General features: G+C 45.3%; 1 pseudogene; it reads left to right on the top strand.

The window, feature by feature from the left end:
* Positions 1-3363: 3363 nt before the first annotated feature.
* The window catches only part of LOC139363238 (uncharacterized), a 51182-nt pseudogene continuing 30894 nt past the window's right edge, over positions 3364-23651 (top strand).

Raw genomic sequence — 23651 nt, 5'->3', positions numbered from 1 at the left:
TTCTGCATCTACTAAATGTTACTGCATTGTACACTTAGATGGTTACAATGGCAAATTTTGTGTTGATGTGTATTTTATCACAACTGAAAAGAGGCTGGCAAACATATTCCAAGTTTGCTTGGGAATCTGCCCATCTGTCTTTTCCCCTCACAATGTCATCTCCTATTCAGAGCTCACCCTTGCTCTTCTGCAAGTAGAAAGCTTCCTTTTCAGAACACGGTCCAAGATCAGCCAGGTCCAAACCCCAAAATGACTTTCTGTCTTGGATCCAAATGCTCAGATGCAACTCTGGGGCTAACTTCAGGGGAAGTCAGGAGATTATCCAAATAAGATGATTCACTGGGAGAAAGAAAGTTTGGCTATAATGTTAGGAAGTTATGTTTGCCTTTCTAAAAAGGATCCTGCTTACCAGTGAATATATGGTTTTTGTCTGTGCAGGATGGAGTTCTCAGCAGAGGAATGAAAGACAACCCTAGGAATATGATACACCTCGTGAGTAGCTGACTGACCCACCCATCTGCCACCCCCAGCTGAAGGAAACAGCTAGACTCTACCCTTCGCCCATCCTTCAGTTGTATTCCACTGGATATGGACCCTCTACAAGTGTGGACATTCCTGGATCTCAGTTGCTCTTCCTGCTGTTGAGGAGTCTCCACTGGTGCGGCTCATGCCTAGGTGGGCTCTGCAGGAGGCTGAATGTCTCCCAGTTCTCAAGGCTGACATTCAGTGAACCCAGAAAAAGCCTCAAAGATCACAGGGGCTCACATTTTCATCTATGAAATAGAAGAATACATCTCCCTCTTTCAGGTGTAGTGGTAATTATATATATATACACACACACACACACACGCATACATTTATACACAAACACATACACGACAATCAGTAATCTATATATTGATGGTGTTCTTAGTGTTGCCTTTGTTGCTCAGCTGAACTCTGTAACCAAAAATTGGATCATGGATTGTGAAGGAAGAACTCATTTCTTTTCTCTGGTGGAGCACTCAGTAGGCATTTCTGCCCTTTGGGTTCAAATGAGAAAGTAGCTTTAGCTTGAGGCAGAAAGAAGATTGTGAATACTATTATTATTATTATTATTATTATTATTATTATTATTATTATAGAGATAAGGTCTTGATATGTTGCCCAGGCTGGAGTGCAGTGACTATTCACAGCTGTGATCATAGTGTCCTACATTCTTGAACTTCTGGTTTCTATTAATGTTCCTGCCTAAGCCTCCTGAGTAGCTGGGACTACAGGTGCACGCCACCATATCTGGCCTCATTTCATTGTTATTTTACTTCAAATATTTTATTTTAAATGTTAAAATATATGTTTTTATATTGGAAAAGTGAAACCCTATTTGATCACAGAAGACTTTAAAATGCACAGACAGAAACATCACCTAGGCCTTTCTTTAAAAAATCACTGCTATCATATTGTTGAACCTTTGTAGACTGCAGTGCAAATGGTGGTCCCTGGAGCTGTTTTATGCAGTGGTGCTCATTTTCATTTTGTTATTTTCTCTCTATATATATTTATATATGCTATCATTTTACAAAGTTGCATTCATATGTTATGGGTTATCTTGGATGTTGCTTTTTGAATGTATTATTATACAAGTAGTTTTCCATGCTATAAACTTTGCCTAAAGTTTATACACTTTTACAAGCTGCATCCCACTTCAGATAAGATGTAACCCAACTTCTTTTGGATCCATCTGCTTTCATTTTGTCTTGTTGTAAATAATGTTTTGACAAGCATCTTTATATAGAGAGATTCTTCTATGTTTAGAATTTTAGAAAATTCATAAGCTACTCAAAGGATAAATATTAAGACACAGACTTTTAAACATTTTTAATTATTTTCATCACATTGTCACACTGCTTCTCTAAATCATCTTACTGACATATTCCACCACACCTTTCAGGACATGCTAGGACTCAAGGCTATTTATGGATCTGGAATCACAGAGGGGTGTTGGGGGTAAATGTGGAGTGGAATCACAGGGTCTTGAGGGCAACTGCCTCAAAGAAGACCATTTATTACCTTTTCATTAGGGAAAACTGGATTAACTTCGCCAAATGTGGTTGAATGTAACTGGAAAATAATTTTCAGAGGAATTTAGGAGTTCAGTGTCTTTAGTTTCATCAGGATCTGCCCAGATGTCCCCATTCTGATTTTCAGGATCCCATTTATTCCCAATCAATGACTTCACTTAAATAACAGATATTCTTTGAGTTTGGGATTTGTTTTGTGTTGCAATTTAGCCACCCACAGAATGAGATTCTGTGTTTATTTTTCAGAAAGTTCAGCCCTGCAGCTACAGGAGATTAGGATTTCATTCAAAGGAAACAGAAACTTTTAGGTGACTTACATGGCTCATGAGCTAGAAGTTTGCAGCCCTGAGTTCATCTTTTTTTCCCCATTTTGTCCAGCACAGTTGGCAAAAATCAGCCAATCACCTTATACTTGCTAGTTTAACAAAGTCTTCTAAGGTGTCAAATACATAGTCACCCAGATCTTATAAGTATTTGATTAGGTCTATCCAGTGGTGATATTCTGAGTATTCACACTCTCTGTACTACTGGAAATAGAGTCATTTGTGCCTTTAAATCCAAATGAATTAGAGAAACAAATCAAGAAATCCCCCCACCAAATTCAGTGAACTCATTCTTAAAATTCTGTTCCAGTGTCCCTGTGCCCCAGCAAGCTGGGCTGGTCATGGTCTGAGGCCTGGTGGGTCAAGGACAGCTGGCTCAGCTGGGGTGCACTGTGCCTTGGTGGGTCAGCAGCCCACAATGGTGCTGGGTTTATGGGCACCAAGCCCATTTGGGAGTTGCACACACTGAGTCAGGCTCCAGTGACCCCCAGGCTTCTAAGGGACACTCTCCTCCTGCTAGTGCCAAGCTAAACTGTGGGGAGCAGCACGCCTGTTCACACTGCCTGACAAACTGCAGCCCCAGCCCCTGTCACAGACACCCTGGCCTGTACCCTAGTGCTTTTCATGGCTGTGGCCATTCAGGCACTACTTCAGATCCCCTAGGACTGGGAGCAGCCTGTCTGGGGGAGACCAGCAGGATGTCTATGGAAGGCTGCTTCATGCTACAAGGGCAGAGGTAAGTCTTTGGTACAGAGACTGGTTGGCAAAGTTGAAAATGTTGCCCCAGGTCCTTTTGGGGATTATTTACCAGCCCCTGGTTTGAGTGTTGTCTGGCAGGACCCCAGGCTCTGGGAGCCGATCCTCCTTCACTCAAGACCTGCTGCAACCTCCCGCTGAGGTCTTGAAACCAGCAGGAGCAGTTGTTCTTTGGCATCAGGGACACCGCAGGGCTGAGTTGCTCCCTGCCTGGAGGTGGTCCCATGGGGCCTGCTGTCTGGGCCAAGGATGGTGCAGAGCTGGTGTCCTCAAAATGCATCCTGGTGGAGCCCCAGCAGCTGCAGGTGGTGACTGCCTCTCACGACGACCCTGGGGGCCTACAGCTGCAGCGACTCACCCAGCAGGAGTGGTGCCACTCAGTGTGCACATGACAGATGCTCCAGCCTCAGGAGATGACAAAGATGGGGAGCACAAGGCTGAAGACCCAGGTGCATAACCTCCTACTCACCTCATCTGGCACATTAGAAACCTGTCCTCGGCTCATGCACAAATCCACCTTTGGGTGGCCACAGGCTCCAGCTTACTACAAAGGCCATGTGTACTCCATGTCATCAACACACCCCAGCTTCTTCCCACCTCCAGTCATCTCACTGTATGTGACATGGTGCCAGCAGTGGGGGCCTGAGCCCTTGAGCAGACTGTCTCAGCTCAAATTTCAGCTCCACTACTTACTGCTGTGTGACCTTGACCAAATCACTTAACCTCTCTGTGCTTCACGAACTTCCATTGTAAATGTGTGTGTTCACATATGCCAAGTACCCAAAAAGATGCCTGGCACATGGCAGCACCCACCACAGAAGTGGTAGCTGCTATTATTGCCTTATTAAATCAGTGGAGATGTCACCCATCAGGGCTAGAGACAATTTGGGAAATCCTGATCTGCTTCTGGTTTCAGGTGGCGAATCCTGTAGGACCAGCAGGCACACGGCTGCCTCAGTGCAGCTGGCACAGGGCACCGCCAGCCCAGAGCAACTCAGAGCTCAGAACACTCTGGCGTCCGAAGTTCAAGTTTTTGTGGCTCAACTGTGGCGTCAGTCATAGAATGTGGACCCCTCCCTATGGAGTCTCCCAGGCTCAGAGTCTTCCCTCAACTCTGGAAATGCAAATCCAATATGGACCTCACGGAGAGGTTCTGAAGGTTAAGTAAGAGACACGTGAAAAGTGCCTGGTGGACACCAGGGATGCCAGTGTGGCTGGGGGACAATGGTGAGGCAGAGTGGAGGGGCAGGTGCCCCCTCCTCAGTATGTCTCCCCAGGCCCTGTGAGGACAGATGGAGGCCCTCTCCAGGCTCTCACCCGGCCCCGCCCCAGCATGTATGCAGGTTCCTCTCAGCCCCGGTTACCACCAGCCCTGCAGTCAATCCCTGAGCTGGGAAGGGGCCCTTGAATCCACCCTGTCCTGCATCACAGTGTCGTCCACTCGGGCTCACATTGCCACTAGGCCGCTTGGCAGCCACTTGGCAGCCAAGGGATGGGGCCACGTTTTGTACTTTCTGAAACACGGCTTCGCCTTCAAGTGCGGGTGATGACAGTGCCACACAGAACAAATGCTACTGCCTATCCTCATCGAGTGTAATTTTCCAGTTTTCCAACCCTCAATGAGCAAGAGAGCATGGCTTCCACCAGAGGGCATGAGGTTAGCAGTCACAGGGGCAACCAACAGGCAAAGACACCAGAAAACGATCCAGCAGGGAAGCGCAGGTCTTCACTGAGAGTGGGAACCCCACAGATCTGACCGTCTTCAAGCACATTAGAGAGATGCCATGAGTAGTGGCTGAGCCAGAGAGACTTATTTGCCTCCTCAAAAAGTGTAAAATTATAACACTTTAAAATTTTCTATCAACACAAAAGTAATCTGGGCGCTGTGACTTCTGGTGAGTCACTGGGACAGACAGCATTGTCAGGAAGGCTGGCTCTGTGGTGTCCCAACCTGCCAGAGCCCAGGATGGTGGTGGCCTCCCCAGAAGCACCTGGCAACTCACCTGCACAGGGTCAGGGTCCCAGCTCCCCACACCCCAGCCACCACTCCTTCTCCTGCTTCCTTCTTTTCTTTCTTTCTTTCTTTCTTTCTTTCTTTCTTTCTTTCTTTCTTTCTTTCTTTCTTTCTTTCTTTCTTTCTTTCTTTCTTTCTTTCTTTCTTTCTTTCTTTCTTTCTTCTGTCTCTCTTTTTTCTTTCTTTCTTTCTTTTTCTTTCTTTCTTTCTTTCTTCCTTTCTCTCTCTCTTCTTTCTTTCTTTTTTCTTTCTTTCTTTCTTTCTCTCTCTCTCTCTCTTCTTTTTTTTCTGTCACATCTCAAAGAGAAATACACAGTTGCAAGAGGGTGGAAGGTCCTGTTCATTCACATTGAAAAGCTCAGGTATTTCTATTAGAATCACATGTTTTAATTTAGGATGCTGACTCCTGTGTCCATCTCAGCCTGGGCATTGTGCTGCCACCTTCCAGAAGAGAAAAACTAGGTAGTGCCTTGTGAAGGGGCAGCGTTTCTCATTTCCGACAATGTCAGCCCTGTAGCCATCCAGATGAGAGATGGGGGACACAGGTGAGGACCCAGACCTGCCCTCCTCCCACAAGACTCAAGAATGTCTTGAGTCTTGGAAAGAGTTGTGAAAATGCCACAGGTACAAACACCTACGGGCCACTCTCACAGGGACAGCTCCATGAGGCACTGCCGCTCATTCCCAGAACCTCCTGCCACGGGCAGCACTTAGACAGTGACCCAAGGCCGACCAGGGAGGATGCCAGCCAGGATGTGTCATCTTCACCTCTTTAGGACATAATGCCAGCAGGGGCAAAGTGATCCCCAGCAACAAGACAGAGGAAGAAAGGAAAACGGAAGAAAGGACAATGTCACAGTAGCCACCAAGACCAAGAGAGATGGTTCCAGAACTGCAGGACGGCTTCACATGCAGATGCTGTGGCTGTGCAATTACACTCCGAGAGGGGAGTCCAGGCCACTTTCAGGGTGCTCGCTGCCCTCAGCTGGGGGCCTGCAGGGCATCAAGTCCTGAGAACGCCGTGTTCTAGTGGAGTAGAATGAACTGACAGATACACAGCAAAGCTCCACATACTTTTCCTTTTCTTTGTGCCTACAAAGTTCTTCTTCAGTGTCCTCTCTCTTTTCAGCTACTACCGCTGTGTTGGTTTAAAAAAACAGGACAATAGTAAAAATTGGAGACAAGTGTTTGACGATGAAGAAAAATACTGGCTATCTCCCGTATTTTCAAGCGTGGGTGATGGTTGCAGTTTTCCAGCTCACCTTGTAGGTGATGAATCCAGATAAAGCTTCTGTTACAAATTAAAACGGACATGCCAGAAGTATTAGCTCAAATCAACCTTGTCCTGTCAAATCACCTAGTGACTCAAAAGACCACCTGGACTGTTAATTTCAGTGGCCAGAGAGTGGAGCTGGAGAAGGAGTTGTTAGATCAGGGACAAATAACCATTTTATAGTGGCAACAGAAAATGGAACAAATGGTTGTTTGTTCAAAACCATTTGAATCACAGCAAGGTGTATAAACACATTATTGAATGACAGTTTCAGTTCTGTGCCCAAGAAAATGATCAGTGGAGTGAAGTGACTGAAGTACCACAGAAGATATGTTTGTATTTTTTCTTTTTTCAACTTTCAGTTTCAGGGAGTGTGTGTATATATAATATTTGTGTATATAAAATAAATATATATATAATTAAAGAAAGCCTTCGCACCATTTGCTGGAGCCACAGAAGCACCGCTCCAGAGCAGAACAATGCCTTACATCTTCAGTGTTCGTTTGTACAACATTCACTAGCAGCTACAAAAGTGACTTAATTTTCCTCTGGAAATAATGCTTGTCTGTTGTGAGATGTTGGAATATATATGAACCATTATCACATGTTAACACACCATAAGGAGTTTTTTGGGGTTTTTTTGCCCTTTCCCATCTTTTTTCTTTATTATTATTATTATTAATATTATTATTGTTATTATACTTTAAGTTCTAGGGTACATGCGCATAACGTGCAGGTTTGTTACATATGTATACTTGTGCCATGTTGGTGTGCTGCACCCATCAACTCGTCAGCACCCATCAACTCGTCATTTACATCAGGTATAACTCCCAATGCAATCTCTCCCCCCTCCCCCCTCCCCATGATAGGCCCCGGTGTGTGATGTTCCCCTTCCCGAGTCCAAGTGATCTCATTGTTCAGTTCCCACCTATGAGTGAGAACATGCGGTGTTTGGTTTTCTGTTCTTGCGATAGTTTGCTGAGAATGATGGTTTCCAGCTGCATCCATGTCCCTACAAAGGACACAAACTCATCCTTTTTTATGGCTGCATAAGGAATTTTTGATACCTGATTCACACTATTAGAGTGGCTTCTTAGTATCCATGTGAATTTTCACTTCAAAAACACAAGCCAGAAACTTAAGTGAAGGACACCTAGGGCAAATAGTGGCTGAAAGTGAGGAAGATCCAAATTAATGTAGCTTGTCCTGTATAAGGAAAACAAGACAATTCTTTTGTTATTTGCCAATTTAATTCGTAATTTGCTAATTACATTTATGCTTATATACATTTCAACATTTTAATACAGTATTTTTTATTGTTAGTTATAAAATTTTTGAAAGGATTCTGTTCCTCTAGAACCACTCTTCATACCACAGTCTCTATCAGTCTGGATTCTTCAGAGAAGCAGAACCAATAGGGTGTGTGTGTGTGTGTGTGTGTGTGTGTGTGTGTGTGTGTGTGTATTTGTATTCATATGATGCTATTTATTCATGTGATTATTAGGGAGAAAAGTCTGAAGATCTGCAGGATAAGCTAGCAGACTGAAAACGCAGAAAGATGTTCTAATCCTGAGGCAGAATTTCTTCTTCTCTGGGAAACCTCAGTTTCTGCTCACAGAGTCTTCCACTGATTGGATGAGGCCCGTTTACATTATTGATGGTCATTTTCTTTTATAAAGTCAGCTAATTCAGCATGGGGAAGGGGGTCATGGTGGACACGGGGGAGGGCTGGTCTTCCCACCTCCTCACGTTAGGCTAACAGGGTCCCAGACACATTCAGATGCCTTTGCAGAAAGAGAAGCCAGAGGCTCTTGAAGTCACAAAGGGGAAGCGTGAAGAAATCCTGCATCTCAGTCCCTCACAAGACAGCTGTCTCGTGCTGCAGAAAACAACAGTCATGAACAAATTCAGGTCAGTGGCTATAAAGGGTAATGCTCTGAACTCCCCACTACACACTCAACATGTCCCAAAGAATCACCATAATCCAGTCTTGTCCCCTCTACCCCATCCCCCTTCCACATGAGGCCCTCCAGGACATCACCTTTACAAGCTGTGAGAGACACATCACAGCCCTGGCCACTGTCAGGGCTGCCTGGGGTAGAACGAAAACAGGACCTGGTCAGAGCCTGAGGAGATGTGGGAGAGGAGGAGTTATGGCATAGGTGAGCTCCTCCACACCTGTCTCCCATACTTAACACAGCCTGAGCACCTCCTTCTCTACCCCTGGGAAGAAATCATCCTGTGAGGGGCCAGGGAAGAGACAGGGCCATGAGGTCCTAGAGGAACCCCCTAGTCTTGGACCCCAGAGAAGTTTCCAAAACTGTGACTGCAGACCCAGGGCAGGAAACACAAGGAAAGCAGGCGTGGGAACTGAACCAACTGCACAGTATATAAAGATATACTTGGTATAGAATAGACACAAAGTTAGGTTTGGTCTTTGGTGAATTCATGAATATGATTGTATTAAAATGTAATTGCATTGCATAAAAATGATAAAATGAAGAATACCAAAAAAATTAGGAAAGATTTTATTTTATGCAAGGAGTGTACATTTCAATTCATTAATTTATTCCAATAGAGAAAATGTTATATGCTTATCTGTTGAGCCTATGTATTAATTTTCTGTTGCTGCATAACATATGACCACTAACTCGGTGACTTTACACGGCACCCATTTATTTCTCCACATTTCCTTAATGAGAAATCCAGACCTGGCGTGAACCATTCTCAGTTCAGGATTTCACAAAGCTGTGTCCTCATCTTGAGGTTGGGGTCGTCCTTCAAGTTTACATGGAGCTTGGTGGCAAAATTCATTTTCCGGAAGTTGTAGGATTGTAGTCCTGGTTGCTTGGCAGCTGTCGGGTGGAGGTGGGTGGAGCTGCTCTCAGTTCCTGGAGCCCACCAGCATCCTTTGCCACATGGTCCCTCCACTTTCAAAGCTCGCAGTGGAGGAAGCCCCTCACATGGAATCTCGCTCACACTGTGAATCTCTTTGCTGAGGAAGAAACAAGTTGTTTTAAGACCTCACCTGATTAGGACAGTCCAAGCCAGGATAATCATGGCCTTAAAGTCAACTGATTTGGGACCTTCCTTATATCTGCAGAACCCTTCACAGTAGCACCTACAGTAGTGTTGATTGAGTAACCGGGGGAAGGTGAATAACCAGGGGTGGTTATTTGGAGGCCATCACTGAATCATCCTCGCATTGCCAGGATCTTCCTTTTGTGTTTAATTGGGTCACAGTAGGAAACTGAAGTTCAAATAAATAGATTGCTGGGAATGTTAATAAAATCCATCCTATTGATACATGGAAATACTGAAATCTTAAAACCAAATGACAGTGAATATCTTTTAGTTAATTTAGAGTAAATAAAAATTAAAGTGTAGTAATTCTTTTTCTCTTTTGAAGCTCTTTTAGTTGTCTATTGCTGTATAATAAATAACGTAAAGTTCGACAGCTGAAAACAACCAAGAGTTATCATCTCCCAGTTTCCAGTGGTCAGGAATCTGGGAGAGATTTCCTTGAGTGCTTCTGGGTCAGGGCCTCTCACAAAGTTCATTGGGGGACACACCTTTCATAGAATATGGGGAGGGAGCCAGAGAACACTGATAAAAGTGGCAGGCCCAGATGCAAGGCTGACTCCAGTGCTGGACAAAAGGAGAGAAGGTTTGTTAGATGAATCCTAGATCACAGGCAATCTAAGGAGAGTTGAGCAAGGCCATGGAGGAGTCCTCCGGCCACAGATGTCCAATAGAGGGGTCCCCTGTTGTCCAGGAATGGCCTGCCATAGTGTCCATGCAGTTACCTGTCAGTGGCTGGGAACAGCCTATGAGAAGCAAGGCCTCTGCACCAATGCTGCTGAGGATGTCAGAGCACAAGAGCGAGGCCTTGGGAAATTACCTGGGAGAGTGGCTCAAACCTTCCTCCTGAGGGGTCTGGGCCTTTGGAAATCAAACTCTCTCAGACTGGGTTGTTGGACGATTCTGTTCACATTTGCAATGGGACAAGGGGAACAAGGAAGCCCCCAAGTGAATCTGTGGATTCCACACAAACTCCTCCTGCCCCATATTGTGTAACAGCAACCCTGCCTCGTCCTGGGGATCGGGGTCCAGCACCTCTGCCTGGAGAGGAGAGGGGTGCTCTTCTCCTCTGCTCGTCTCTGGGCACATACTGTCCAGACTTCCCTGGAAGCAACTGCAATGTGTAGCTCAATGGGCTCTTGTTTGTCCCCTTGTCTGAGTGCCTCCCTGTGGAAAACCAGGACCTCCCATACTACAAAGCCCAGACTTGGGAGATAAGAAGTGCGAGTTCCACAGCGGGTGAATATAAGGGATGGGACATGGAGCCACGCCCTCTTCCATCCCTTGGTTTCTGAACCCAAGTTTCTTCCTACTGAGAATACAGCACTGTAGTGATGTCTCTGATTCAATAAATGCACTGTGTCCTGAAAGATGGACCCATTCCTCAGTGTTTCCTCCAGGCTGGTTCTGACTTGTGCCTGTTGAAGGCCTGTCCACGGTTCTGTGTGGCCTGCAGCCCCTGCATGGTGCAGATGGTGATAGGATCAGTGGATCCCCTGGTCACAGCCCATGCTGCCCCTACTTCCATTTCCCTGTGAGGTGGGTCCCCCAGGAAGACACTGTGCTGAGAGTAATTCCAAACCTGTGGACCAGGAATGTCAGCAGCTCCTGGATAGTGGTGCTGGCGGAGAGTGTGAGAATAGGGGGAAACAAGCCTACCCATGGAAGAAGTGTCTATCCTTCTGAGGACGAATCCCTGGTCCTTCCATGATGAGGCTCAATGTGGTCAATGTGTCACTTAGTGGCTATTTGGTCACCTAAAGAAATAGCGCCCTAGCAGGGCTCATCAGGGCCTATCATGGCCCTCTAATCCTGACAAGCTGCATATTCAGAGGCAGCAGCAGCTGGATCAGCCTTGTTTGGTGGTAGTCAGTGCTGTGCTGGGCCCATTGTAGCCTCCAAATATGAGGCTACCTATGGGTCCAGCAGCACTGACTTGCACCTGCCAAAGCAGTCGAATGACCTGGCAGGATGGGCACGTGAAGGGAGCTAGTGTGGTTCCTGCATGCACCCACCCATCCTGCCAGGTCTGAGCGACCCACAGTGAAGGCTGGCTAACTTGCATTTGTCCGCTTGGTTGTTCACTGACACCTCACGGGCAGGTATTTTCTGCGTGGATGGGGTGTTAACCTGGGGTTCAGGGTCAATCCACATGGACCATTTCCATGTCATGAAGGACACTGTTGGGCCCATCCAATCTATGACTCTTTAGATCACACAGAAGCCAATTCATATAAGCAGTTGAAATCACATGATTCTTGGTGTCCCACGGTCAAGAATTCTATCTGATCAGGGTCAGTAACACTAATGTTGCTTCTGGAAGGAGGCATATGTCTCTGCTGTGGATGACATGATCTTACTCCAGAATCCAAGGTCCTCCACTGTGACTTTCCCCCGATGCTTGGTTCAGCTCCATCCTGCATCTTTCCCCACCCCTGCCACCTCCAGCACCAGCGGGACTGAGGGACGGTGGCTGCCTGCGCCACAGCCTGGATCTGCTGCAGGGTCCTTTCCTGTGTGGGCCCTACTTGAAGCTGGCATCCTCGTATGTCACCAAAAGTGTGGCCAAAATGATATACCTAAATATGGAATGTAGTGTTGTCAGAACCTGAAGAGATTTACCAAGCAGTGTGCTTCTCTCTCTTTTTTTTTTTGGAAGATAAAAGATGCAACAGGCTGGTTTTTTTTGTTTTTTTTTTGTTTTTTCTATTTTGTTTTGTTTTCACTTGGAAAAAATTTCCCTGCATGCCCGTAGCCACCACACCCATAAAATTTCACTGCAGTGGCCACTCCTGAAGTTCTGTAAGATTTGTCCTCCTCTTCCTGGGGTGCATGTGTTTTACCAAGGCCTCCAGCATACTTTCCACCTTCTTTCTCATCCATCCCAATCTATGAATTTGCCAATGAAATGAACAGTAGAATGTTCATGGTCTCTTAAGGCTCTGTTATAGATGGCAGGAGAGTTCTAATAGCTCTCAGGGAAACTGTAAATAACTATGATATGAATGTGAGTAACTCCATATCCACTTTCTAATTGGAAAGGAAAGCACTCAGCAAATCCCCGGCTGCACACCATTGGCCTGCAGCCTTGTTAACCTCCGCTAGCAGTGATATCCAGCCGGCATGGCGGCTGCAATCAAGACTGCTACTCGGTCAAGTCTGAAGTAATCCTGTTCATTCTTTAGGCCCCATGAGGCTTCAGCAAGGACAGAATACACGGAGATAACAGGCAACTCCAACACCACCCCACTTCCTACAGCTCTCTACTGGTGGTGCTACCCCCACAATACCTGCAATAACCTCCACAAGACCTGCCCTGGGATGTGACATCACTTCTGATTCAGTTGAGAAGGGGGCAGTTTCAGAGGCTTCCCTTTGGCCTTCAGCCCAATAAGAGTCCTTACTCCACAGGCGAGGGACCCAGTGTGGGGGTGACTCCAGCTGCCAGTGCATCAAGACCAATTATGCACTCAGGAAATAAGGAAATAAACAGGGCTGGGACTACGGGATTATGAGCTATAATGTGTCCCGGTCTCTGAAAGCCCCTCTGTGATGGGACATGATGGTGCTGTGGGAATCTGGGCATCAATGTCAGCTCACACCCAATGTCAATCCTCCCCCAAATTCTGCCTATTTCCCTTGCCCAGTGTACAGTCTCCTGAGTAAATGGCTGTAGGTTCCTTTGCAGAAGAGCTCAGGGAATTGAGCCAGCATACACTTCCATGCTGTTCCAGGGTCTTCCTCCTACGGATATGGACTCCTCCTCTGTCACTGGGATCTGAATCTGAAAGTTGCCTGAGGTCTGGACATTGAGAATGGATTATGATTTTTTATTGTGTCAACCACCCTCAGCCTCCTGCTCCTCAATTCTTGCTTTCTTTCCATAGATATCAAGCAGCGCACTTGCTGGCTGTCCTTCTGTTCTGAATCTAAGACACTGCCCTCTATTAACCTTCCCCACACTCCCTGCAGGTCAACCACAACCTTGGCTGCTCTGTTGGGGTTGTCATGGTAACTGTACTCTCTGACTTTTGCAGGTCACTGCCACCACTTGATCTCTATCTTTTCAGGGCCACATCCTCAAACAGATAGTAACTAGCCCAACTCTGGGGCCACATTTCCTATCATCATCCCCATCCTACAGAGGACAGAACCCCGACACTTCTTATTGATGCAGATCTCTCTCACCAGCACGTTCATGAGGGCTCTGGTGCAAGGTGTGCCCTCTGGGCCTTCTGGTGGGACATGACCCTGATGGGCCTCTGGCCTCACATAATGGCTCCATCCACACCTCGACTTTCCTCAGGCTTCTTATTTCATCCTCTGCATGTTCCAGGGCAACTAAGATGTGGCTAACTTGTTGAGAGTTGGGCATTACTTTTTCCCATCTACATAGAGCCACCCAGCAGTGAGTGTGCCTCATGCCCTGGAGTCCCTGATAAACCCATGTCCTGAGAAACTGCCCTCAAGCCAAAAGATTTTTATTCATCCAGTCTGACATACTGATGCTTTGATCAAACACCCTCACATTCCAATCCCGGAAGTGCGCCGTGGGCTCCTACAAGGACATGCCGGCTGGTTCCTGCAGAGCTCCTGAGAGGGGTTCCCGCAGCATCACAGAGGGGAGGCTTCTGCAGCATCTTCCAGTATAGGAAGCGGGAACTATTACCAGAGAAAGGCGAGCCTCCCCTGCATGCCCAGAGGGTCCTGGAGGGCACCAATCAGATAACTCTGTTCCAGTTTGCAGAATCTCAGGTTTCCCCAGCAGGGCCCTGACTTTCCCACAACAGGCGTGCCTTGGCTGAGTGTCAAACACCTCTGAAGTGCTGTGACCCTCACAATGATGTCTTCAGCTGCTATTCCATGCTACCTGCCCTTCCTCTAGAGGAGATAAAGGACTGTCCATGAGACACTGCAGAGGCACTCACACATAGTCACCAACTGCTGTTAACAATCCTCAGATTCTCATTCTCCTTTTATAGGACACCAACACGGCCGAGTAGTATTCAGCCAACTCCACTGTCTCTGTAGGTTTCCCTCTCACCCTGTCGTTATTGTGCAGAGGCTTCTATTATCACACCCGCCAGAGTTTCCCCTAACCAGGGCATCTTCTCAGGTTAGCACTGGGTAGATCCACAGTTACTTGGTGGCACCTTGTGCTATGCACTTTCTGTGTCCTCCACCAACCCAGATGGCATCCTCTTGGCCAGCCAGGCAGTGGGTGAGCTCATCCCAAATCCTCATGCTTTTGCCTGTGTTCTTGGAACACCCCTGATACCACTCTTGTTAGCGTCCCCGGAGAAGACCCTAATATAGTATTAGATGTGCAAGAATTTATTAGGGGAAATGCTTGTGACAGAAATTAGGGAGGAAGATAGAAAACGCTGGGAGAGCCATCAGAGGGTGATGCAAGTCTAAACTCCAGTGAAGAAAAGAGGGAGGGAGAGGCAGCTAGAAGTGCCCTGGACCCACTGCAGGCTAAGGGAAGTTCAGTAAGGGGATCAGGGAGTCCTGGAGCTCAGTCGGCCTTCAGTGGAGGAAAGGTCCTGCCTTAATTTCCCTGCTGTTCTCAACCTTGTCTGGAGGAAGCCTATGGGAACATGGTTTCAGAGCAAATGTGGCGATAGGCTTCAGGCTAGAATAGCTGGGACCATCATCAGTTATACTTCCTCTAGCTGAGGGCCTCAGGTGTGCATTCCTGTGACTGCCACAGTGGTCCAGTAGAGAGAGAAAAAATGATGATGATGAAAGAGAAAACAATAATAGACTGATGAATTATTATCTTTAAGTAGATGAGATAGGATGCGGTTTGGACACCGGCAGAGGAACTGACTCTGGCTGGGACTAGGTTAACCTACAACAACTGTCTATGTGGTGGAAGGCCCATCTAGTGGCACAGCTGCAAATGCATGAGCTGATGGTGGTGGAATCTGTGAAATTGTCTTCTAATCCGTTCACTTCTCTCGGTGAGGTAGGAAGCAAGGTCATCAGTGGAAGTAAGAATGGGGAAGGAGGGTTGGATGTGTGAGCACAGAGAGAAGGTGTGTAAGAGTCACCCAGGCCAGGAGGAGGCTGAGGGTGAGCTATGCAGGGAGAGGGTGATTGCTGAACATGGTGGGGGCTCCCCAAGAGGTTTGGGTGGTGAAGGTAGAGAGAACAGTCAGTGTGCTGTGTGCTGCTCTCCAGCCTCCTGCACCTCATGGGGGCAGGTGAATGTAGGCAGAGGTGGAATTCACCAGCTGTATAGTGTTGCCAAGCAAGTGTGACAACGCAAGGGAGAGACAAGGGAGGGATGGAAATTATCTACCATAGAATTCAAAATGGGTGAGGAGGGAGGAGAGGACACCCAAGGCTCAGGGACAATGGGTAGATGGCAGGATCACTAGATTGAGAATCCCGTGGTCGGGGGTGCCGGGAGGGTCAAAGGACTGCTGAAATTGATGTACTATAGGGTGGACACCAAGCCTGAAAAACAGGTACATATAGAATGAATTATTTGCTGATATCAAATTACAACATATGATAAAATGATAGTATCTGTGTCCTCAGAGCCTGTGGCCACCCTGCAAGGGGATGAGTGGGAAGACGGTCAGAGAGCGGGAAGTGTGAGACTGAGAGTATTTAAGTGCTGGGGTTCTCGGCCATGATGAGGCCTAGATGACAAGGGCACAGGGCCCAGGCACAGCAGAGGAGAAGGTCATGGAGGAGAGGAGTTCTAGGATCTCAGATGCCAGGGAGTGAGGGCATCCTCTCTGCTGTATGGGTGTCTATTGCTGTCATAAAATTACCACAAGCCGAGTGGCTTTAAGCAGCGCCTCTTTGTCACGTCACAGATGTGTGGGTTGCAAGTCCAGTCTCATAGGGCTAAGATCAAGGTATGGGCAGGTCTGTGTTCCTTCCTGGAGACTCTGGGGAAAAATCCACTCCCAGGTTTATTCAGGCTGTTATCTGAATTCAGTTCCTTGCAGATAGGACTGAGGTCACTGTTTCTTTTCTGACTGTCATTTGAGAGCAACACTTAGCTCTTAGCGCCTTGTCTTGTGTCCTTACACGTGGCCCCTGTGGCACATCCAATGCCCCTGCTAGGAACCTGTGGCTTCCTCTCCTGTGTCTCCTCTTCCTCCCTCTTCTGCAACATCTCTGACTCCAGCCAGAGCAGACTCTGTGCTTTTAATGGCTCATGTGATTTGATTGGGCCCATGTAAATAGTCCAGGAGAATCTCCCTATTTTAAGGTCCTTAATCTTCATTACATGAGTAATGTCCCTTTTGCCATGTAACGCAAGCTCTTCACAGGTTCTAAGGATTGAGGCTGGACTACTTTGGGAACCATTACCCAGCCTACCGCATCTGCATATGTTGAAGTCATCAATATCAAGGAGACAGCACTGCTGGAGAGGGAGCCAGGGAACCAGGAGCTACAAGTCAGGATTGAGAGGAACGGCCTGGGGCCCACAGGGAATGGCTACAATGAAGGGAGTGGGGCCCTAATGTGATGACAGGTGAGGGAGGTTTGGGAGGAGGGAGGCAGAAAGATCTCAAAACCACAATGAGAAATGAGTCCAAAGGTACAGGGTGGGGTCAGAGGGGATGGGAGACGCCACATGAAGTGGGCAGTGCAGGGACAGGTTGTGGTGGGAATGAGGAGAATGTCAGGGTGGAAGGGAGCCCTGGAGATGAGCTTCCAGGGAGGGGAGCAGCTGTGCAGAGGTTCTGAGGTGTGGACACCTGGGCGTGCTGGATGAACGACGCCGTGGAGGGCCTCGATCTGGCCCCATTGCACAGCCACATCTAGGTAAACTGGGCGGTCACTGGAGGGGGCCCTGCCAATGAGAGGGATTTTTCATGTAACATGTTTTGAAAGATTCTTCAAAACATTCCAAAGGTATTGCAGTGGAAATTTTCCTCCATTCCCAGACCGCAGGTCCTCTGCCAGAAACGAGCACGTGACCAAGTCTCATGCATCCTTCCTGGAAAGCAGCTGTGCACCTGTTATTATTGTTACATGAAGAAGGAGCACTGAAAAGAAAGAAGCAGAGGAAGAAAATGTTTCTTCTCTTAGGTTTTCCAGAGTGTTGTTATGAAGGGCTGGAGAGAAGGTTTGCAGGGAGGAGACAGAAACCTCAGGGACGGCGCAAGGCTCCAGAGCTTCCCTCTCCTCTCATCGTTGTGGAGTCCCTTGCTGCCCAGAGGCTCCTTCACCCCCACTGATGCTCAGCCCCAGGTCAGCCATCTCTGCCTGACTTACAGCCCACTCTTCTCTTCCGCTCAGAGAATCTGAGAGCAGCGCGGCGGCGTCCCCGGTGTGGCCACAGGGCTAAAGACAGGCCCTGAGCTCCCACCTCACCTGCTCAGCCAAGACCTCTCGGTCTCCCTGGGCTCCAGCCAGCAGGACAGGGGTCTGAACACAAGAGGACGCACCTACCCTACGTCAGGGTTGGGATCAGCCGGGGTCTGTGTGGTTCTATTCATGTACGCTTTATTGTATTCCATTGATTGATGCCTATTTTATGCCAACATCACACTGCTTTTTGTTACTAGAATTTATAGTAAATATTGAAATCACCCACTATGCATCCTCCAAATTTCTTCATTTAAAAAATTATTTTGGCTATTCAAAGTTATTTTTATTTCCGTTGAAATGGTAGCTTCAGCTTGCCAATTTCTTTAAACACTTCTTTTAAAGCTCACCAGTGTTTTAATTCAAATTGCACTTAATTTAATAGTTCAGTCTTGGAGAATTAATAACATTGGAGATCCCAGTTCTTGAATACACTACTTCTCTGTTTATTTCGATCATCTTTACTTTCTGTCGGTGCTGTCATGTAGATCTTAGTGTACGAATCGCAAACACTATTAAAAAATTAATGTCTGAACATGGTATTACTTTAATAAATGTTTTATAAGTGGATTTTTAAATTTCTCGTTATTCTGATTTTACATTACTTATAGAGACTTCAGTTTTGTACAGGAGTTGCACCCTACAATTCTGATAAATTCACTTCTTACTTCTAGAAGTTTTATTTGCCTTAATATTTTCCACTTGCATAATATTGTCACCTGCAAACTAGGACATTTTACTTCTCTTTCATTTATAAGTCTTTCATTTCTTTTTCTTGGTTTAATGCTCTGGCCAGAACCTCCAGGACAATATCTTTGCCATTTTCTTGATCTTAGATAGAGAGTGATCTATTTTCATCATAAAATATGATGTGAGTTGTAGGTTTTACATAGAAGCCCTTTATCAAATTGAAGAACTTGACTACAATTCCTGTTTACTGACAAATTTTGTCACAAATGAGTGTTACATTCTATTTTTCATTATTATTTTTTAACTTTTAGGTTCTGTGGTACATGTGCAGGCCTATTATATATTTAAATTGCATGTCATGGGGGTTTGGTGTACACATTATTTCACAATGCAGGTTATAAGCATGGCACTTGATTGGAAGTTTTTTAATCTTCACTCTTCTCCCATCCTCCACCCTCCAGTAGGCCCTGGTATCTACTGTTCCCTTCTGTGAGTCCATGTGTACTCACTGTTGAGCTCTCCCTTATAAGCGAGAACTCATGGTGTTTGGTTTTCTGTTCCTGTGCTAGTTCTCAGGATAATGGCCTCTAGCTCCATCCATGTTGCTGCAAAGGACGTGACCTTGTTCTTTTTTATGGATGTGTAGTATTCCATGGTGTGTATGTACCACATTTTCCTTATCCAGTCTACCATTGATGGGCATTTAGGTTGATTCCATGTATTTGCTATTCTGAATAGCCCTGCAATGAACATACACATGCATGTGTCCTTATGATAGAATGATTTATATTCCTTTGGGGATATACCCAGTAAAGGGATTGCTGGGTCAAATGGTAATTCTAAGTTCTTTGAAAAATCGCCAAACTGCTTTCCATACTGTCCGAACTAATTAATTTACATTCCCACTAGCAGTGTATAAGCGTTCCCTGTTCCCTGCAACCTTGCCAGCATCTGTAACTTTTTGGCTTTGTGATAATATCCATTCTGATCGTGTGAGATGGTATCTCACTGTGGTTTGGGTTCATATTTCTGTAGTGATTAGTGATGTCGATCATCTTCTCATATGCTTGCTGGCCCTGGGTATGTCTTCTTTTGAAAAGTGTTTGTCCGTGTTTTTTGCCTACTTTTTTAACGCGATTGCTTGTTTTCTGCTTGTTAATGTCTTCACATTCCTCGTAGGTTCTGGATATTCGACCTTTGTCAGATGCATAGTTTGTGATATTTTTTCCCATTCTGTAGGCTGTTTATTCTGTTGACAGTTTATTTTGCTGTGCAGAAGCTCTTTAATTAGGTCCCATTTGTCAATTTTTGTTTTTGCTGCACTTGACTTTTGGCATCTTTGTTTGATACCTTTAAAAATGTTTTAAATGGTATTTAGTTTTTTTACTGTTTATCTTAGTTTCAGGTGTTAACACGTCAGCAGCTGAGGCAGCACAGCTGAGTGCAGGCACATCGGCTGGTGTGGTGTACCGCTGGGAGTGGGGCTGTGGTGTTCCTGTGCAACGCTTGTGCTAGCAGTGGTGGTGGCGTGGCAGAGGCGGAGCTGCTGGTGTCTGCTCTGGCACTCGCGCAGACAGCGGTGACAGCCAGGAAGATTGCTTGAATCTGAGAGTTTGAGGCTGCAGTTAGCTATGATCGTGCCATTGCACTCCGCCTTGGTAACAGAGTGAGACCTTGTTTCAAAACAGGGTTTTTTGAGACAGGGTCTCAGTGTGTCACCCAGGCTGGAGTGCAGTGGCGTGATGTTGGCTCACTGCAACCTCCGCCTCCTGGGTTCAAGAGATTCTCCTGCCTCACCTTTCTGAGAAGCTAGGATTATAGGCGTCCACCACCATGTCGGGCTAATTTTGTATTTTTAGTAGAGATGGAATTTCGCCATGTTGGCCAGGCTGGTCTGGAACTCCTGACCTCAAGTAACCTGCTGACCTCGGCCTCCCAAAGTGCTGGGATTACAGGCATGAGCCACTACACCCATCCTGTTTTTTATTGTATTGAGTGAGTTGTGTTATTTAATTTGCAGGTGTTGAACTAAACACTTCCCCATAAAAAAAAAACAATCTGGCATGACACTTTGTTCTTTTTATGTTTATTTGAATTTAATAAATTTTTGCAAAGAATTTGGGGTCTGTGCTCAAGAGAAATAGTTGTTCTTGATTCTTTTTTCTTGCGATTTTGTTGTCTGGGTTTTCTTCTTCTTTTTTAAATCTGAGTAATGTTTCCTTCATAAATTCACTTGAAAATGGTTGCCTCCTCTGATTTCTAAAAGGGTGTTTGAAAAATTGATGTTATTTCTCAACTATATGTTCCATATAATTCATCATTGAAGCCTTCTGGACCTGGAATTTCCTCTATGGGAAGGATTTCTATTACAAATTCAATTTCTGATATTTATATATAGCTGGTCACATTTTGTATTTCTTCTTGGGTCAATTTTCCTGAGTTTTCTCAAGGAAATTGTTCACTTGGTTGTCAAATGTATTGGCATGAAATTATTAATATTTCTTTTCAGGACCTGAAGACTGTGCACTGATGTTCTTTTCTTCTTGATTTTGTTAATTTGTGTCTTTTTGCCTTGATCAATTTGGCTAGGGGTTTATAAAATTTCCTGATTATTTTACCATACAACCAACTTTTGGATTTATTAATTTTTTTAAATCTTTCTGATTCATTGACTTCTGTTTCATTACTATTTCCTTCCTCTGCATGCTTTGGTTTAATTTGTTCTTTTTTGGTTTTTTATGGCAGAAGCTAAGTTGCTAATTTGAGACCTTCTTTTTTAATAGAGGCACTTAAAAATACCGATTTTTCTCTAGTACTGCAGCTACATGCCACAGATTTTGATTTATTGTACTTTTATATCCTTCAGTTTAGAAGACATCCTAATTTCTCTTGTGATGTCTTCGTTGACAAAATTGTCGATCAGAATTTTGATGTTTAATTTCCAGATACTTGGTATGTTTATGATCACGTATCTTAGTCCATTTGGGCTGTTGATACAGAACACCGTAGTCTGTGTGACTTATAAACAACAGAAATCTATTTCTCACAATTCTCACAATTCCAGAGCCTGGGAAGTCCAAGGTCAAGACAATGGCAGAGAGAGTGTGTGATGAAGGGTACATCCTGATTCACAGATGGTGTCTTTTCTTGGTGCCCTTACATGGTGGAAGGAGCACAGGAGCTCAATGAGGTCCCTTTTATAAGGGGACTAATCTCACCAATAAGGGCCCTGCCCTCGGGACTTAATCACCTCCTAAAGGCCCCACCTCCAAACACCATCACATTAGGGATTAGGTTTCAATATGTGAATTTAGGGGATGACAAATACATTCAGTCCACAGGATCATCTTATTGTTACTGATTTCTAACGTGTTTCCGTACGGTCAGAAAATACATCTTGTATGATTTCAATATTTTCAAATGTATTGTTTTATGGCCTGAAATACAGTTTCTCTTGGTAAATGTATCATTTGCACTTGAGACAATATGTACTTTTTCACTGATGTTCATATGTGTATAAATCAATAAAGACTGTGTGGCTAATGCTTTTTGGTTTTCTAGGTCTTTACTGAAATTTTCTGTAGTTTTAAAATTTATTGCTAAAGAGAAAGTTTTAACATGTCTAATGTTTAACGTTTAACATGTCTAACCCCTGCCTCCCTGGTTCCAGCAGTTCTCCTGCCTTAGCCTTCCTTGTAACTGAGATTACGGGCACCTGCCACTACACCCGGCTAATTTTTTTGTATTTTTAGTAGAGACGGGGTTTCATCTTGTTGGCCAGGCTGGTCTTGAATTCCTGACCTTGTGATCCGCCAGCCTCAGCCTCCCAAAGTGCTGGGATTACAAGTTCAAGCCACCGTGCCCAGCCAGATTCTTTTTATTCTATCCATTGTGATAATCTCTGAATTCTGATTGGAGAGTTTAATCCATTTACATTTAAAGTAATTACTGATAAGGAAGAATTTAGTTCTGTAATTGTGATGTTGGTTTTATGCATGTCTTATAGCTGTTTTGTCCCTCATCTCCTTCATTCCAACCTTCCTTTGTTTTTAGTCGATTTTTTTCTAGTGATATGTTTTCACTGCCTTTTCATTTTCTTTTGTGTATATTTTGTGTCTATTTCTTTGTGATTACTATGGTATTGCATATAACAATACAGTTATTAGAATCTTGAATTGAAGCCAATATGAAACTCTGCTTCTTTACATCTTTTCCCACCCCTCATTTTACATTATTGATCTCACAAGTTACACCTCCGCAGGCTGGCAGGCTGGAAATCACAATGTTGCAGGCTCAGTCTAAACTTTGTAGACCAGGCTGGGAGACTGGAAACCTAAACTGTAGTTGCTACTGTCATCTTCAGGCAGAACTTTTTCTTCTCTGGGAAGCCTCATATTTTGCCCAAAGGCCTTCAACTGATTCAAAAAGTCCCACCTAGATTATTGAGGGCAATTTCCTTTTCATAAAATCAATTGATACCAGATTTTAATCACAACTGCAAAACACTATCATAGCAACATATAAATTACTGTTTGATTAAATAACTAGGTACTATGGTTTAGTAAAATTGACACCTAAGACCCACCATCCCAGTCCATGCTGGTGAACTTGGCACCTCTTAACATTTTCTGAAACCTTACTTCATCTCCAAATAAAAACAAGTATAAGGCCCGGCACGGTGGTTCAAGCCTGTAATCCCAGCACTTTGGGAGGCCGAGATGGGTGGATCACGAGGTCGGGAGATCGAGACCATCCTGGCTAACACGGTGAAACCCCATCTCTACTAAAAAATACAAAAAACCAGCCGGGCAAGGTGGCGGGCCCCTGTAGTCCCAGCTACTCGGGAGGCTGAGGCAGGAGAATGGCGTGAACCTGGGAGGCGGAGCTTGCAGTGAGCTAAGATCCGGCCACTGCACTCCAGCCTGGGTGACAGAGCGAGACTCCGTCTCAAAAACAAAAAACAAAAAACAAAAAAAAAGTTAAAGTCATACTTTTGCCAAAGATGATACAATTAGCTTGCATCCAACTAAAAACACACTAACCCTTTCCTCAGAAAAAGATTGCAACTGAATGCATGATGTGTACTCTTCTCTTTGATGTACTGTAACCTAAAT

This window comes from Macaca nemestrina, chromosome 5, assembly GCF_043159975.1.
Source record: "Macaca nemestrina isolate mMacNem1 chromosome 5, mMacNem.hap1, whole genome shotgun sequence".
In the NCBI taxonomy this organism is placed as follows: Eukaryota; Metazoa; Chordata; class Mammalia; order Primates; family Cercopithecidae; genus Macaca; species Macaca nemestrina.
Note: the sequence above shows the minus strand (reverse complement) of the source record. Positions and strands in the feature narration are given on the sequence as shown.